The sequence below is a fragment of the Pan troglodytes genome, chromosome 5 (genome assembly GCF_028858775.2).
Source record: "Pan troglodytes isolate AG18354 chromosome 5, NHGRI_mPanTro3-v2.0_pri, whole genome shotgun sequence".
In the NCBI taxonomy this organism is placed as follows: domain Eukaryota; kingdom Metazoa; phylum Chordata; class Mammalia; order Primates; family Hominidae; genus Pan; species Pan troglodytes.
In genome coordinates, this window is record NC_072403.2 from 49,929,922 (window position 1) to 49,946,042 (window position 16,121).

At 52.0% G+C, this 16,121-nt stretch overlaps 1 long non-coding RNA gene across 2 annotated transcripts in view; it reads right to left on the minus strand.

The window, feature by feature from the left end:
* LOC134810301 (uncharacterized) overlaps nt 1-16,121 on the minus strand; it is a 54,849-nt gene that overhangs the window by 13,348 nt on the left and 25,380 nt on the right. The window contains exons 2-4 of one of the 2 annotated variants that reach the window (XR_010158022.1): nt 10,245-10,348; nt 9,407-9,502; nt 8,579-8,686 (exon numbers count right to left, since the gene is read on the minus strand). This is a non-coding gene — a long non-coding RNA (uncharacterized LOC134810301). The remainder of the gene's footprint in view (nt 1-8,578; nt 8,687-9,406; nt 9,503-10,244; nt 10,349-16,121) is intronic. The other variant, XR_010158023.1, reaches the window with a different exon arrangement.

Consider the following 16,121-nt stretch of genomic DNA (forward strand, 5'->3'; position numbering starts at 1 on the left):
TAAATGTTCTGGCCAGGTGCGGTGGCTCATGTCTGTAATACTAGCACTTTGAGAGGCCAAGGCGGGCGGATCATGAAGTCAGGAGTTTCAGACCAACCTGGCTAACATGGTGAAACCCATCTCTATGAAAAATACAAAAATTAGCTGGACGTGGTGGTAGGCATTTGTAATCCCAGCTACTCGGGATGTTGAGGTAGGAGAATCGCTTGAACCCGGGAGGCAGAGGTTGCAGTGAGCCGAGATCACGCCACTGCACTCCAGCCTGGATGACAGAGCAAGACTCCATCTCAGAAAAAATAAAAATAAATAAATAAATAAATAAATAAATGTTCATATTCTTTGACCCAGCAGTTTAACTTCTAGGATATTATGCAACTGCCCAAAGATATATGTACAAAGCTGTTCATGGCAGCATTGTTTATAATTTTTAAAAAGGGAAACAAATCACAGCTTCATTTATAGGGAGGTGGTTAGGTAAATAATAGCACATCCACAGAGCAAACTACTCTGCTGCTATTGAAAAGAATAAGGGGCTGGGCATGGTGGCTCATGCCTTAAATCCCAGCACTTTGGGAGGCCAAGGCAGAAGGATCAACCACTTGAGACCAGGAGTTTCAGGTCAGCCTGGGCAATATAAGAAGACCCTGTCTCTATTTAATAAATAAATAAAAATAAAAAAGAATAAGGAAGCTTTATGTATATACCATCATGGAAGGAAGTCTAACATAAGTGAAAAAACAAATTGTTAACCTTACGTGTAACATATTTTTAAAATAATATGTTTTAATCATGCCTGGGCCCATCCACTTCTCTTTGGAGGTCCCTAAGGAAGCTTAATACATAAAAACAGTGGTAAAGGCAGGCAAAATATCACTTTAATACTCACTGGGGTTCTGGCCTCCAGTGGGCAGGACAAAGGCCCCTCTGACAGTGCACACAGAAAGGATCCAGTGGTTCCTGGGGCTCCCTCTACCTTCACATCCTGTCACTCTGCCTGGGCCCAGATCCTCCACCTTGCCGTGCATGCACACAGGGGCCACTGCTTGACTCAGAAGACCCCCACCCTCTAGTGGCTCTGGAATCTCTTCCTTCAGGGTGTGAAGGCCAGGGAGACAGGCAGGGGAAGGGGTTGACCCACCCTCTGGGGTCAGAGGTGCTGAGCCTCCCGGATGCAGGGGGTGGACCAGAGCCAGGAATTGCAACAGCTGGCCACGGGGTTTGTGGGTGAGTGGGCAGCCTGCTGTGGTGAGGAGGGGAAGGATTTGTGGGAAACATGGTTGGCAGAAATAGCCAGGATGGCATGCACCGGCAGCCTCTGGGGAGGGGACCCTTGCCCTCAGCCAACTCCCTCAGGGTCCATCCTGGGGCATTGCTGGCCACCTGGCCACCCTACAGGCCTTGAGTCACTTCCTGTGTTTTTCTTTCCCCCCAGGTAGGCTCTTGACTCACAGCCCTCCTTCTCTTCTTCCTGTCCTTCTGTGGCTCAGGGCGCAAGGACAAGACCCACCTGAGGGTCAGGAGAAAAGTTAGGGGAGCTTGGCTTGGGATAGGTGCCCTCCCACCCAGACCTCTTACCTCAAAGGTTACCTCAGTCAGTCAGTCCCCTGTGTCCAACCCAGCCCAAACAGGGACTCACTGAGTCCCTCCTAACTCCTTCCCTCAGAGAGAAGGGCTGGAGTGCTCAGACCTCCTGTCTGCAGCTTCAGCAGCTTCTGCCTTCTCTCCCAGTCCTGTACCCTAACCCAGCTCTCACTCTCTCGCATTACAACAAACTCCCTCAGGAGTTCCGTCTTCTCAACAAATATTTTCTAACTGAATCAGAGTCAAGGTAAATCTCCAGAGTAGGATCACAGGGCCAGCTGGTTGAGCAACACAGAAGCAGAGTCCTCTCCACTGGGGACACTTTGGTACTCATGGTTGGTTGTCTACTCAGCCTCTGTCCCCACACCCCTTTCCTCCTTTAAAACCCAACCCTCTCCGCCTCCTCCACAGTAACGCCCTGTGCCTCACCAACCAGTTAGCGAAGACTCATTCTCTCTAAAGGAATGGGTATGTGGCCTAATGTTGGCTGATGAGAACTCAAGAGTAAGTTTTCTAGGGGCACTCCAGGGAAAAGTTCTCCTTATTTGAAAAACAGACCTTGAGAAAGATATGGCCCCTCTTCAACCTCCAGGCATATTATGTCTGGATGCGATGTCTGGACTTTGAGCAGCCACCTTACAAACATGAAGGGCGCTATAGCACCTGAGAAGCAAATCAACGCGCTGAGGATAGCAGGGCAGAAAAACAGACAGAACCTGGATCCTTGATTATGTGATAGATCCACTCAATTACCCTCCCTAGACCCACGGTCCCTAGGGACTTTTCTCAGGAAATGAAAACTTCCTGTATTGTCTAAACCATTTTGAATCAGGGTTTCTGTTACTTGCAGTCAAAGAGCCCTGAGGATACAGCTAGATATTTGGCAAGTATGGATGAAGAAACCAAATGAGTAGTTGTGAGCAAGGAGGGTGCATGGCCTGAGGAAGGAGACCACATTTCCAAACCTCTGGCTCATGTTTAGCCTCATGACATGAGACCAGGCCAGCTGGATGCTGAGAGAAGCAGGAGGAATTTGGATTGTGTGTGTATAAAGATGTAAGAAACAAGAGCTGGAGTGAGGGTACCTCTGGGAATCTGTAGCTCAGGTGTGGTGAGGGAGAGATACAGAGATGTTCATTACAGCATTGTTTACTCATGATTCCAAAAAGAGTGGAAGCAACCCAGAGGTTTATTTATAGAGAATTGATTAAACAAATGTTAGTATGTCCATAGAGTGGGAGCTGGGCATCAGCAGAACCTCAAAAGAGGAGGCACCAGCCAAGTGGGAGCCCTGGATAGGGTCGTGTGGTCCACCAACTGTGGACCTCCATCGAGCACCAGGTCTTCTCCTCACCAGCTTGGAAGGAGGAGCCTTTGGCCAGGCTCCTGGTTCAGTTCCTGTCACATATTTCTTTGCATTATACATTCCATTCCCTGACTCCGCAGTACAGCTCTGACTCCCCAGCACTGCCACTCCCTTCTCAAGGGCAGGGACTCCCTCTTCTGTGTCTCAGGGCTGCCCTGGGCTAAGCATAGTGGTTGGGGCCTGATTACATAGGATCTAGGAGGAAGACAGCTTCTGTTAGAGGTAAGGGAGGAGGAAGACTGTCTAGAAAAAACAGTCAGGAAAGTGGAAGGGCCAAGGTTTACTGAGCAGGACCATTGCTATGGAACCAGGAGAGGGACAGAGATGGGAGGGGAGGAGATGAAGAAACAGACTCTAGATGGAGGGCAACGGAGCTAGGATGGGGACAGGAGAGCCAGAGAGGAGATTCAGCCCCTACAGCACCATGGGAGGGCACCCAACTACAAGCCACGGTAATGCATTTCACCCCCAACCCAATGCCGACACACATGGGTGTGCAGAAACTTGAAATGAACATTTCGCAAAACTACACTTCCCCCTACAACATGTAAAGCACTCTGTTTTCTATTCTATTCTACTTCATGTTTTTCAAATGCTGGTCACAACCTACTGTTAGGGTTGTGACCAGCCAGGGACAAAGTCCGTGAGGAGACCAAGCACAGGCATTTAGACTCTTTATAGCAATTTTTTCTCTTGAATCCCACAATACAAAATCGGAGTTTGGGCCAGGCGCAGTGGCTCAAGCCTGAAATCCTAGCACTTTGGGAGGCTGAGGCGGGCAGACTGCCTGAGCTCAGGAGTTCAAGACCAGCCTGGCCAACATGGTAAAACTTCGTCTCTACTAAAATACAAAAAATCAGCCAGGCATGGTCACAGGTGCCTGTAATCTCAGCCACTCAGGAGGCTGAGGCACAAGAATTGCTTGAGCTCGGGAGGCGGAGGTTGCAGGGAGCGGAGATCGTGCCACTGCACTCCAGCCTGGACAACAAAGCAAAACTCTGTCTAAAAAAAAAAAAAAACTGTACTTTGTCTTATTTTATCTTTCTAATCATTTCTTTGCATTATACAATATTATCAGTTTATGAGAAATTGGAATTTTCTGTGAGACAGAGTCTCGCTCTGTCGCCCAGGCTGGGGTACAATGGCGCAATCTCGGCTCACTGCAACTTCCACCTCCTGTGTTCAAGCAAGTCTCATGTCTCAGCGTCCCGAATAGCTGGGATTACAGGTGTGTGCCACAACACCCAGATAATTTTTGTATTTTTTAGTAAAGATGGGGTTTCACCACGTTGGCCAGGCTGGTCTCGAACTCCTGGCCTCAAGTGATCTGCCTGACTCAGCCTCCCAAAGTGCTGGGATTACAGGCATGAGCCACTGCGCCCGGCCGACAGATTGGGATTTAAAAAAAAAAAAAAAAAACTAGTCGTTCTTTCAGGTAGCTTGAAAAGCACTGTGTTGGAGGATACGGGCCCTGCCTAGCAGCTCACAGTCCAAGATGGAAAACTCCTCTGGCCTTTCCACACTGGGGAGGAGCCTGCAGGCCTGCCTTCCACAAATGCCCCCTTCCCTGCCTATCAGAATCCTCCAAGGCTCAGTTCAACGCTATCTCTCCAGGAAAACTTCTGAGATGGCACCCGCCTGCACTCGCTGTTGCCCTGGAGCTCTCACAATACACTGCCTGCACCCCTTTACCCTATTTCATGTTCTCGTCTGGGTGGCCGTCAATGGACCTGCTTAGCATAGATTCAGGCCATGGGTCTGACACAAGCACAGTTTTGCACATAGTAGGTACATCAAAGGTAAGAGAGAAAGAGGAGCACAGACAGGGTGGGAAAAGGAGGGAGATGGAGGGATGGGCGCTATGGATGGTCACCAGGGATGGGAAGTCTGAGTCCAGGTTCTTCTGACACCGCAAAGTCAGAGGAGGGCCATAGGTAGAAATCCTGGGTGTATCCTAGCCTAAGTGGTTCAAGGAGGGGAGCAGCGTAGGGTGCCCACTGGAGCAGGAAGAAGGGGGTTGCTCTGAGCCAGGTTTCCCCAGGCACCATGGAGCCTGTCCTGAGGAGGGAAACAAGAGGTGGGTCTGGGGAGAACTGGGCGGGGCCTGGGAGCTATTAAGTGTTTGCCTCAGGGGAGGCAAAGCGGGGAGCCCTCTGAAAGTGGTGCTGGGGGATCTTCACCGAAAGGGCAGAGAGTACGCTAAACCCAGGCAAGCCCGCAAGAGGTCATTTCATCCATCTTCCTGCCTCCATCCCAAACTCTGGTAGCAACATCTGGACTTTCCATCCTAACATGCCCTGGAGCTGGGACATACTGACTCCCTTGGATGGTTTGTTTCCCTCTGCCCTGGAAGCCCCTGCCATCCCCACATCATTTTGACAGTGTCTTAGGTTTGAAATTTTGCTGTGTGACCTCAGGCAAATCAGTTGACCTCTCAGAGCCTCAGTTTCCTCATCTGTTCAATGGGGATAATAGCACTGGGGTGCTATTGCGGGAACAAAGTGAATAATGCATGGGAAGTGCCTGGCAGGTGGTGGGTGTTGGTCAGTACCCCCTCTTGCCCCAGGCTGCTCCCTGGGACGGCACTTAGCCAGGAAACTTGGATATCATGTAGTGTGTCTGCTGTGGGTCCAGCAGTCTGGCAGAGCAAGGAGGAATGGGCTATCTGAGATGGACAGTGGGTAACCAAAGAAGGCCTCCAAGAGGAGGTGAGTTGCAGACAGGAACTGATGCCTGAACTATGGAGTAAAGAGAGAGCAATCTTCCCACGTGGGAGACCTGATCTCTGCTAAGACTCATGAGAAAGAAAAAGCTGGGGTAGGAACACAGGGCAGAACAGCCGGGCCAGTTCCTGGAATGGGGAAAGGTGTGCGGAGGGGACAGCTGGCAGAAAGGGCCACCGGGAGCCATTTCTGAGGGTCAGCAAGCCTGGCATGCTCCTGGCCCTGCTCAAGACGGTGACGAGTCAGCAGGGAGGAACTCCCACTGAGCCAGGTGAGCGGCCCTGGCCTCAGGAGTGAGGCTGCCAGCTTGCCTCCAGGAACTGGCAGCAACCCTGGCAGGGACTGGGGCAAGGGCCTGGGGAGTGGAACAATGTGCTTTGTGTGCGCTGGCCATGGTGGGGCTGGCTCTTGAAATTTCCCTAGAATAAGCTGGAGCCCAGGGGCAGAGCTAGGGCTGCCTCTGCTGAGAAAGCCTAACCCTGCAGTCTACCCAGGGCGACAGGAGCCCCCACCCCAGCCCTCACCCCTCCATCTTCAACCAGACCCTTCACAGCCTGCCCCACCTTGGCTCAACCAGTAGCTCCTCCACACTCATCCACGCCCTTCACTCCCGCCTGGGGCACATGCACCCCCCTGCACCCTGTGCTCAGTGCATGCACCCCCCCACCACACACACACAGGCAGGGGTCACCCAGTGTCCAGTGGGTTTATGGAGAGACGGGGTTCCCCTTGTACTAGATAGTATGAAGAAACCATGATGTGGGGGGCAGAGAGCGACAGACACAGAGAAAGACAGGAGGGCCCGATGGGAGAGTTACGACCAGAGAACAGGACAAGAAAGAAGAAAGGAACAAAGAAAGGGGTAGTAGAAAACAGACACAGAAAGACAGAGGCAGTGAGGGGAAGGACCTCAGAAGAAGAGCAGGACACTGTCCTGGGGGTTCCTGGGGCTCTGGTGGTGGGCAGTGGTGTGCTCTGCCCTCAGCCCTACAAGCCCCCAGCGCCCTTGGTCACCCACTCTGGGCCTGCCACCAAGATAGTTCCTAAACTCCCTCCTCTTCTCACAGTTCCCTCCCCCGGCCCTGTGTCACGTTCAGGTAAAATATTCAGGCCTCACCCACCACTTCAAGAGGGAGGAAGTCCTGAGCTCCCAGGGCCAGGCCCTCGGCTTCTGCACGGTGCTCCACACAGCTGTGTAGACTGCAGGGCCCTCTGACATCTGTCCATCCCTGGTGTAAGCAGACCTTACTTGAGCCCCAGGCCTATTGACCCCCAGGGACAGCATCTCTACCACTCATTCACAGGAGCCCCCAGAATCCAGCCAACATAGCTTCATTTTCTCCCCAAAAGGCATTGCTTGCTTTTTGGAGGAAACACTCTTCCCGGCTTTCCAGGCCTATCATGCCACCCCAGGACCACTGACTGTTTCCGTTGTCCTCGCCTCTTCTCTAGGAGCTCATTTCCTCTGCATACTCGGAGATTTTCATCTCCTGCCTCCTTCAGATGCCCATAAAGAGGGCAGGCATACCCAGTCTGGCTCAGGTACCCGGGGAAGCTACTGACTGGCCAGAGAAGGGTCTGGTCTCCTTCCTCCTTTGTTTCTTGCCTCTCAACCAGTCCCCTCTCCATGACAAAATATTGTCTTCAGTCCCACCAACAGTTTGGAGGTGGACATTTTGCAGGGGAGGCTTAAACCCTAACTACTACATGCTCTTCACCTTCCCTCAGCTGGGTACACAGGGTTTCCCCCTTAGGGAAGCAACTGTATTGCCTCTCTTCCAGAAAATTAAAGCCACCCAGGACTTCAGTGCCAGGCCCTTTATTATGAATTCCTCCAACAGGCCTGGAATGAAAGCCAGGCTGCTGACTAGGGCCGGCCCTCCAAATCCCCTCGGACCCTAACAAGGAAGAGAGCTATCTTGCACAATGCCACTTGCCAGGCCACCTGCAGCCCCACAAGTCCACCTCCTCATTCTCGTTCCAGGGCACTGCCAGGGGCCATCAGAAAGAAAGAGGGCTAGGGATGGGAATGGAGACTGAGCCCTACAGGTAGGGAGGGCAAGGGACTGAAAGAAAAGGAGAGCAAGAAGGAGGGAGGGGAAGACCGAACCAGAAAAAGATGTCGGGGGTGGGGGTTGGGGTGGGGTGGGATCTGTGGAGAGAGAGTGGAAGAGAGAAAGAGATGGGGAGAGAGACAGGGAAAAGAGAAATAAGAGTCATGGTAAGAAAGAGACAGGAACAGAGAGAGCCTAGGCTTCTCCTGGCTTCTCTAGACCTCTCCAGTGGGATTTAAGACCTCAAGCAATCCTGGAGATCAAGATGGAGGCTTGGCCTGCAGCTTGAGGATCAAACTGTCTCCTGGAAACTACCCCCATGCCCTGGACCCAGCCTCTGTGGCCCAGGACAGTAGTGGGGACAGGTTAAGGCTAGGGAGTGCCTTTGCCAGGCACTGGGAAAAGACACTGCAGGCCCCAAATTGTGGTTAATCTCCAAGGACACGCAAGAATGCAGCAGGAGAGACTAGGATTAGACAACAGGGAGAACTCGATGACAGCTAGAGCCCCGGGATTCATTCCCTGCAAGGGCAGGGAGGTTGAGGGGGCAGAGGAGGAAGGAATCTGCAAGGAGGTTGCTGACGTCCTCCTGGAAGGCTAGAAATGAAGCTCAGGCAGCCCAGTCTTCTCCCACCTCCCTCCACCCCCAGCGATGAGTCAGGGATTCCGCAGAATGCTGAATTCCTGTCTTCCTTTGGGCAATGATACTTGACACTCTCCTGGGTTTTCTCTCCTGCCACAGAAGTAAAATCTTCAACCATTCTCAAGGACTTCTTTCTCCTCAGCTCCCCAGACAGGCCCCTGCTTTCCTGTGAGTCACTGTATCTTCAAAGCCCCTTCCTGCCTCAGCCTACCTCAATAGCTCTCAGGCTCCTGGCTTTGCACGTGTTGTTCTGTCTGCCTGGAACACTCTTCCCAGAACTAGCTTCTTCTCATCCACCAGAAACCAGTTTAGATGGCACCTGCTGAAACAGATCAGCTCACAAAGGCCCGGCACAATGCCTGGCCCACAGAAGCATTCCTGAGTGCTGTAAATGAATGAACTGTGAATCAATGAATACAGAAGATTCTGAGGGGCAGAAACCACATGCCCTACCCTCAGGAAGCCCACGATCTGATGGTGGAGACTCAGCCTCTGCCTTGGAACCCCTCAGTGAGCAGAGCTGTGGAACTCAAAGAAAGGAAAGCCTTGCCTGGTGCCTGCAACCAGGTTCCCTCTGAACTTCAAGGCAAGGAAGTCTTCTTCTATGGTCAGAGCCCAGCCCACACCTGCTACAAAGGCAGGGCCCAATAAACATTTCTGGGAGGGAGCAGAGGGGAGGGGAGGGGAGGGAAGGGGAGGGGAGGGGAGGGAATGGGAGAGGAGGGAAGGAAGACATCTCATGGCCCTTTGGCTTTTCTTTGAGGGCTGCACTCTGGTCAAGAGGCTCCCTGGTGACCAGGGCCAACTGGCCCTTTCCATCAGAGCCAGGCACTGGAGAGCACAGTGTGGGTGCTTGCTCCATATTTGAGAGCAGAATAGAGCTGGAGGACTCTGGGCATCGAGAAGCCAGGCCCCAGGCCCCAGCGACAAGGCTACCTCAGTTTCCAGACCCACAATGAGAGCAACCAGAGGAGGGAAGGGAGAGGAGGCAGGCTGCCACAGGGCCAGGAAGAGGCAGCTAAGGCGGTGTGGGACCCACCTGGGGTGAATGGATGGCTGAGCCTCCAGGGTGGCCTCAAGGGTTGCAGGGGAGACCAGACAGGGCTAAGGGTTGCAGTCCTGGTGGGATCTGAGCCTGGGGAAAAGGGAGAAGCTGGGGAGGAATCCTTCCACCAGCCCTTCAAGGCGAGCAAAGCCCCCTGCACTCCCCCAGCCCCAGCGAGAGCAGCTGGTTAGTGGATCAGGATCATTGCCTCAGGAAGGCAGGGGAGTTTCTGTGAATGAATCTTTTCCATGCTCAAACCAAAACCTAAGTCCCTAGCCCAGCAGGCAAAGCTGCCACTTCCTCTCCAGAACAGCAAAGACCTAAGGCACTGGGAAGAGTCCTGCCACTTGGGGCACCTCCCTTCAGGCCACCCTGGGGGTGGCTGCTGTGGCAGAAGTGGAGGAGAGACAAGTCAGGATGGGAGACTTTCTCCTGAGCTGACCTCTGTGTTCTGCTGTGATATCCCTGCCCCAGGAGACAAAGTGCCACAGAGGGTAAATAGTAGGGGTGGAATTTAAACCCTGAGAAAGAGAGCAAAAAGTTACAGACTTCCTGGGTCTATGCAGGGATAAGAGCTAAGTGCCAGGGAATGAGTAAGTGCTGAGGCATGAAGCCAGGGTTAGTGGGTCAGTGACCCACCCCATCCACCTATTCCTTAGCTGGCCATCATTAGGGAAATGATGTATGTATTTAACCAACACGTACATAGTGCAAGGTAAAGCACAAATACCTAACAAATATTAATTCAGTGATCCCCCAGAACAAACCTAGGAAGAGAGCACTATTGTCATCCCCAGTTGCAGATAGGGAAACTGAGGCCCAAGGAGGTTACCTGACTTGCCCCACATCACACAGCTGGAAAGTGGCTGAACCGGGATTCAAACCCAGACATGATGCTGCCCCAGTTGAGTCTTGCTGCTGCCATGATTTCAAGGCCTGGAAGGGGTCAGAGAAAGTCAAAAGTCAGGAGGCCAGCATCAGAGTAGGGCAAGGACCTCCCCCAGCAACGGCCAGAGCCTGAGAGAGCAGCTGATGTAATTGCACCCCTTGTTGCGGGGGTGGGGAGTTGGCCCAGGCCCAGGGAGTGGCCAATGGCAGGGCCCCTGCCTCCCTCAGCTTGCCAGGGAGAAAAGGAACCCCTCCAGGGTATTTCTATTATCTGGAGGAGAAAGTGAGGTGGGAAGAAAAGTTGGCTGGAAAGCAGACTCAACTTGCAACTTGGTTTAATAACCAAATCCCAGTTCTCCCTGTGAGCCAGGGCTCCCTCCCACTGTCCCCTCCAGAAAAATCCAGGCCAGGCCTGGGTCTGGGAACAAAGAAGCCTGTCCCCACAACCCCCCCTCCCCCAGCTCCCAGCTCCCTACTAGAGCCCCAGAAGTAGGGTCCATTTCTCCTGGAACCTGCCATGGCCCCTCCAGGCCTCCAGTCCCACTCTGGCTGGTCAGGTGGAGAAAACTCTTCCCGAGCTCAAAGAGAAGAGGAGGATCCCAGAGATGGGTGACTGCATTTTCCACCCTGAATATGAGACTGTGTGGGTTGGAAAAATAAACGGCACTGGTTGGGGAAGGGGGAGTGAACTGTTTGAATGAGGGCTGTCCTGAGAAATGCCGGTCATGTGGTCCTTGGTCCAAATGAAAGGTCAGAGCACCCACTGCGCAGTCAGAATGGCTGGGGAGCGGGAGGAAAGGGGAGGAGCAGAGTGGGCAGTCCTCATACACACTCACACACAAACATTCACATACATCTTCACACACACCCACGCTCACACACACATATATTCATATACACATTCACACACATCCATATGCGCCGTCACACACACACATATTCATATACATCTTCACACATACCCACGCTCACATACACACACACATTCATATACACATTCACACACATCCATATACACCTTCACTCACACCCACACACACAAACATTCATATACATCTTCACACACACCCACGCTCACATACACACACACATTCATATACACATTCACACACATCCATATACAGCTTCACACACACACACACACATTCATATACATCTTCACACACCCACGCTCACATACACACACACATATTCATATACGCATTCACACACATCCATATACACCTTCACACACACATTCATATACATCTTCTCACACACCCATGCTCACATACACACACACATATTCATATACACATTCACACACATCCATATACACCTTCACTCACACCCACACACACAAACATTCATATACATCTTCACACACACCCACGCTCACATACACATACACACATATTCATATACACATTCACACACATCCATATACACCTTCACTCACACCCACACACAAACATTCATATACATCTTCACACACACCCACGCTCACATACACACACACACATTCATATACACATTCACACACATCCATATACACCTTCACACACACACACACTCATATACATCCTCTCACACACACACACATCCATATACACATTTACACACACCCACACTTATACACATTTACACACATCCATATACACCTTCACACACGCCCATACACACATACACACACATTTATATACATCTTCACACACACTCACACACATTCATATACACACACACGTTCATATACACATTGCCACACACCCACTCATACACACTGACACACACTCATATACATCTTCACACACCCACACTCATATACACCTACCTACATTCACATACACACACTCACATACACATTCACACACATTCATATACATTTTACACACACACACATTCATATACACATTCTCACACACCCACACAAAACACAAAAACATTCATATTCATAGACACATTCACATACATCTCACACACCCCACACACTTACACACACACATTCAAATACAGTCTCATGCACACACATTTATATACATATTGTCATACACACACTCATACACACTCATATACGCTCATACATTTATATACACATTCTCACACCTCGACACACTCACATGCACTTATCTATACACTCATACATGGAGACACTCAGATACTTAGATACACACAAACACGCAGACACACACTCCAACACTCCTACACACATACATTCACCCCCCTCACACACTCACACATGTATATACACTCACATCCTGAAGCACACTCAGACACACATACTAACTCTCAGAAACACACTTATCCCTCAGAGGGGGTAGGACCAGCCTAGGAAAGAGTCCTTCTGGGAGAATGGCATGGCTGGTGACTGCCAAGGGGTAGGCAGAAGCCTAGGACTGGGCAGGGAGCCCAAGAGTAGGGGGTGGTGCTGTGGGCCACTGTGCAGAGGCCAGGACTGTGAATGAAATGGGCACTGCTCCTGCCCCCTCCCAGGCCTGCCTCTGGCCAGGCCAGCCTCCATCCCGGCATTGTCTCAGGCATCTTGGGCAGGGTTCCCAGAGCTGGCTGAACCAGGGGCCTGGCCAAACAGCCCTCCCCTGCCCTCCCATTCCTCTCTTCTTGCAGGGAGGGGGTGGGAAACCTTCCCCATAACCCTGGCATTTCACCCCCAGCCCACACAGGTGGCTTTTGGAGAAGCTCAGGTGCCAGAACTTGACCTGAAAACTCCAGGTTCCACAACGCCCCCTGCTTCCTCCCCAGGCCAGGAAGCCTTGGAAGTCCAGCCCCCACCAACCTGTCCCCTCAACTATGACATTCATTTCTTTTTTTTTTTTTTTTTTTTTTTTTTTTTTTTTTTTTGAGATGGAGTCTCGCTCTGTCACCCAGGCTGGAGTGCAATGGTGTGATCTGGGCTCACTGCAACCTCCGCCTCCCAGGTTCAAGCGATTCTCCCACCTCAGCCTCCGGAGTAGCTGGGATTACAGGTACCTGCCATCATGCCCAGCTAATTTTTGTATTTTTGTAGAGACGTGGTTTCACCATGTTGGCCAGGCTGGTCTTGAACGCCTGACCTCAGGTGATCCACCTGCCTCGGCCTCCCAAAGTGCTGGGATTACAGGTATGAGCCACCACGCCCAGCCCCTGACATTCATTTCTACCACATCCCAGGTATCCCATCTGCTCTCCTCCACAGGCTGAGTTTAGTGCAGGGCAAACTGTCTCCCTCCCCACATCCCCCACCCAAAGCAATGGGAACTACTGGCATTTTAGTCTTAAAGGCCAAATGAATCACCTGTGTGCATGTGGTGTGGGCAGGAGGGGCAGGCATTAGTAGATTGATTTGAACCAGTTCCCTCTTTGAGAACTGGCTCTCTCCTGCCCTCTCCAAAATGTTCTCCACCAACCCCTCAACATGCAGTCCTGGCAGGGTGAGTCCCACTTCTCCCCATTGGTGCCAGAGAGCTGAGCCACCCTCACAGTGGCTGTGTCCCAGCCAAAGGAAGGGACCCTATGGGCAAGAAGACCAGCCATCATCCGGAACCGGGTGTCCTCCCTTAAGGGGACTTGGGCAACACCCTTTACAGGACCTTGTAGGGTAACAGCAAGAGGATCACCATGCTGTCCTCACAGGGCTTGCATCTGGGAGGGGCTCTTCCTCGTCTTGGAACTGAGCCTGGACAACTGAGGTGCCCTCCAACCTGTTCTCTACCTGAGCCAAAGAGGTTTTTTCCAAAACACAAATCGGATCCCATCCAGCCCTTGCTTAAAACCTTTCAAAGGTTTCCCAGTGCCCTCCGGATAATTCCTTAATGCAGCACAACACGCAAGATCTGCCATTGCACCTCGCCTCCTCTTCCCCTCCCCATGTCATGATCCTCACCCATTGAAAGGAATGCCACCCCTCTCCCAGTTCTGGGATGCTCACCCCCACTCCCAGCTCACTCATCATCCTGCAGATCTCAGCTCCACCTCTCCTGGAAAGTCTTCCTAGATCCACCCCCGGGTCTCAAGCTGAAGCCTCCTCTCTGCTCTAGGGGACATTGTATCTCTTCTGTCCTGGCACTGATCACAGTGTGTTGAAACAGTCTGTTTGCTCCTCAGCCTTCCCATCTCAACCAGGAGCTCAGGAGGGAAGGGATACATCTGTCTTACTCATCATTAAGCTCCTAGCCCCAAGCACAGCACCTGGCACAGAAGAGGTGCTGGATAAACTTGAATGAATGAATCGATCAATCAGTCAACAGCACATCACTACCCAGGGCCATTTTGCACACCTTCCAGGGCTGGCCTGAGGCAAGCACGCCCACACCCCTCTGCTCACGCCCCTCAACCCACTGCTTCATATGGCACGGTAAGTCTGGCTCCCCACCCTCTGGAGAGAATCCTCTGTATAGACCCCTTCCCCTAACCAAGCCCCACCACCTTCAAGGAAGGCTGAGCTCTAATCCAGGACACCACTCCAGGAAGTCCCTGACTGCCTCCACAACCTCACCTGCTCCAAACTCCTACAAAGCCTTTCACTGGGGCCACCCTTTGGCTTATATCACAATGTACTTTTTTGGGTTCACTGTCCGTTCCCCTAAGGCTCTTGGCCTCCCATGAAGGCTGGGGCCCTGGCAGACAGAACCAGCAGGTGCTACCTGGGCTGCACTCTGAGGCAGGCCCTGTGCTGGGTCCTCTAGAAAGATAGGCCAGCCTGGCCCTGCTGAGAACTCGGGATGGAGCAGGCTCGGGAAGCCAGGGGTTCTACTGTTTCCTTTCGCACCCCAGGCCCTGCTGGGGACCAGGACCTGGAAATGAACATCAGAGGAGGAAGGCCTCAGTGTGGAAGGGTATCAGCCAGCAGGCAGAATCCAAGGAGAGGAAAGAGCTAAGATTGGGCCATCAGAAGCCAGACTCCCAGTCCTGGGGCAGGAACCCAGGGGGGTCAGGGAACAGTCCCAGCAGAAGAGAAGGTGAATGGGAAGCTTCCCTCCATCTGCCTTGGCTGCTGCTCAGCTGGGAGAGGCTTCTACAGAGGTGAAGGACTCACTAAAAGTGTAGGGCTATGTGTATGTCTTCCCCAAACCCCTGCAGCAGTTCACCAGCCTCTTGGCAGTGGCGCAACCAACCCCCTGCCCAAATCACCAATGCTCTCGGTACCAATCAGCAGAGGTTAGATGCACGCTGGCCTAGTGCGTGCTGGCCCCTGGCAATGGGCCAGAAGTACAGAAGATTTGGTGCTGGCGTGACCGGAAGACTCTCTGCACAGACATCCTCACGACCCCCTCCACACACAAACACATTTTCAAGCTTAAGGATGGGGCTTGAGAAGGTGGTCCATTTCCCCTGGGCAGCCATGAGATGGGGACTATGTCCCTCACTCACACTGGGCCATCCATGCTGATGCTGGCCAGGAGACCCACGTTAGCTTCTGACTTTGCCATCAACCTGCTGGGTAACCTCAGATAAGCCCCATCCTCCTCTCTGTAAAGTGGGTGCAATAATCCCTGCTCAACTCACCCCACAGTGTTGCCATAATGATCAGATAAGGTTGTGCCTATGAAAATGCTCAGCGAACTTTAGAATCTACAAAATGAAATGTTTCTGATTATCATTCTTGTTGTTATTATCATCTAAGGAAACTAACTCTGCTGCCTTATTGAAATACAGTAGTTTCATCTCCCTTCGAGATCCCCTTGCTCAGCAACCATCATGGCTCCCCTTTGCCTACAGGACAAAGGCCACATTCTGTGGTCTAGATGTTCATCTGGCCTAAGCCTACTTTCCAGTTTTATCTCCCTTGCCTTTTAGTCTCACTGGTCCTTTTGGAGTTCCCCCGGCACATTTTTTGTCTTTCTGCCTC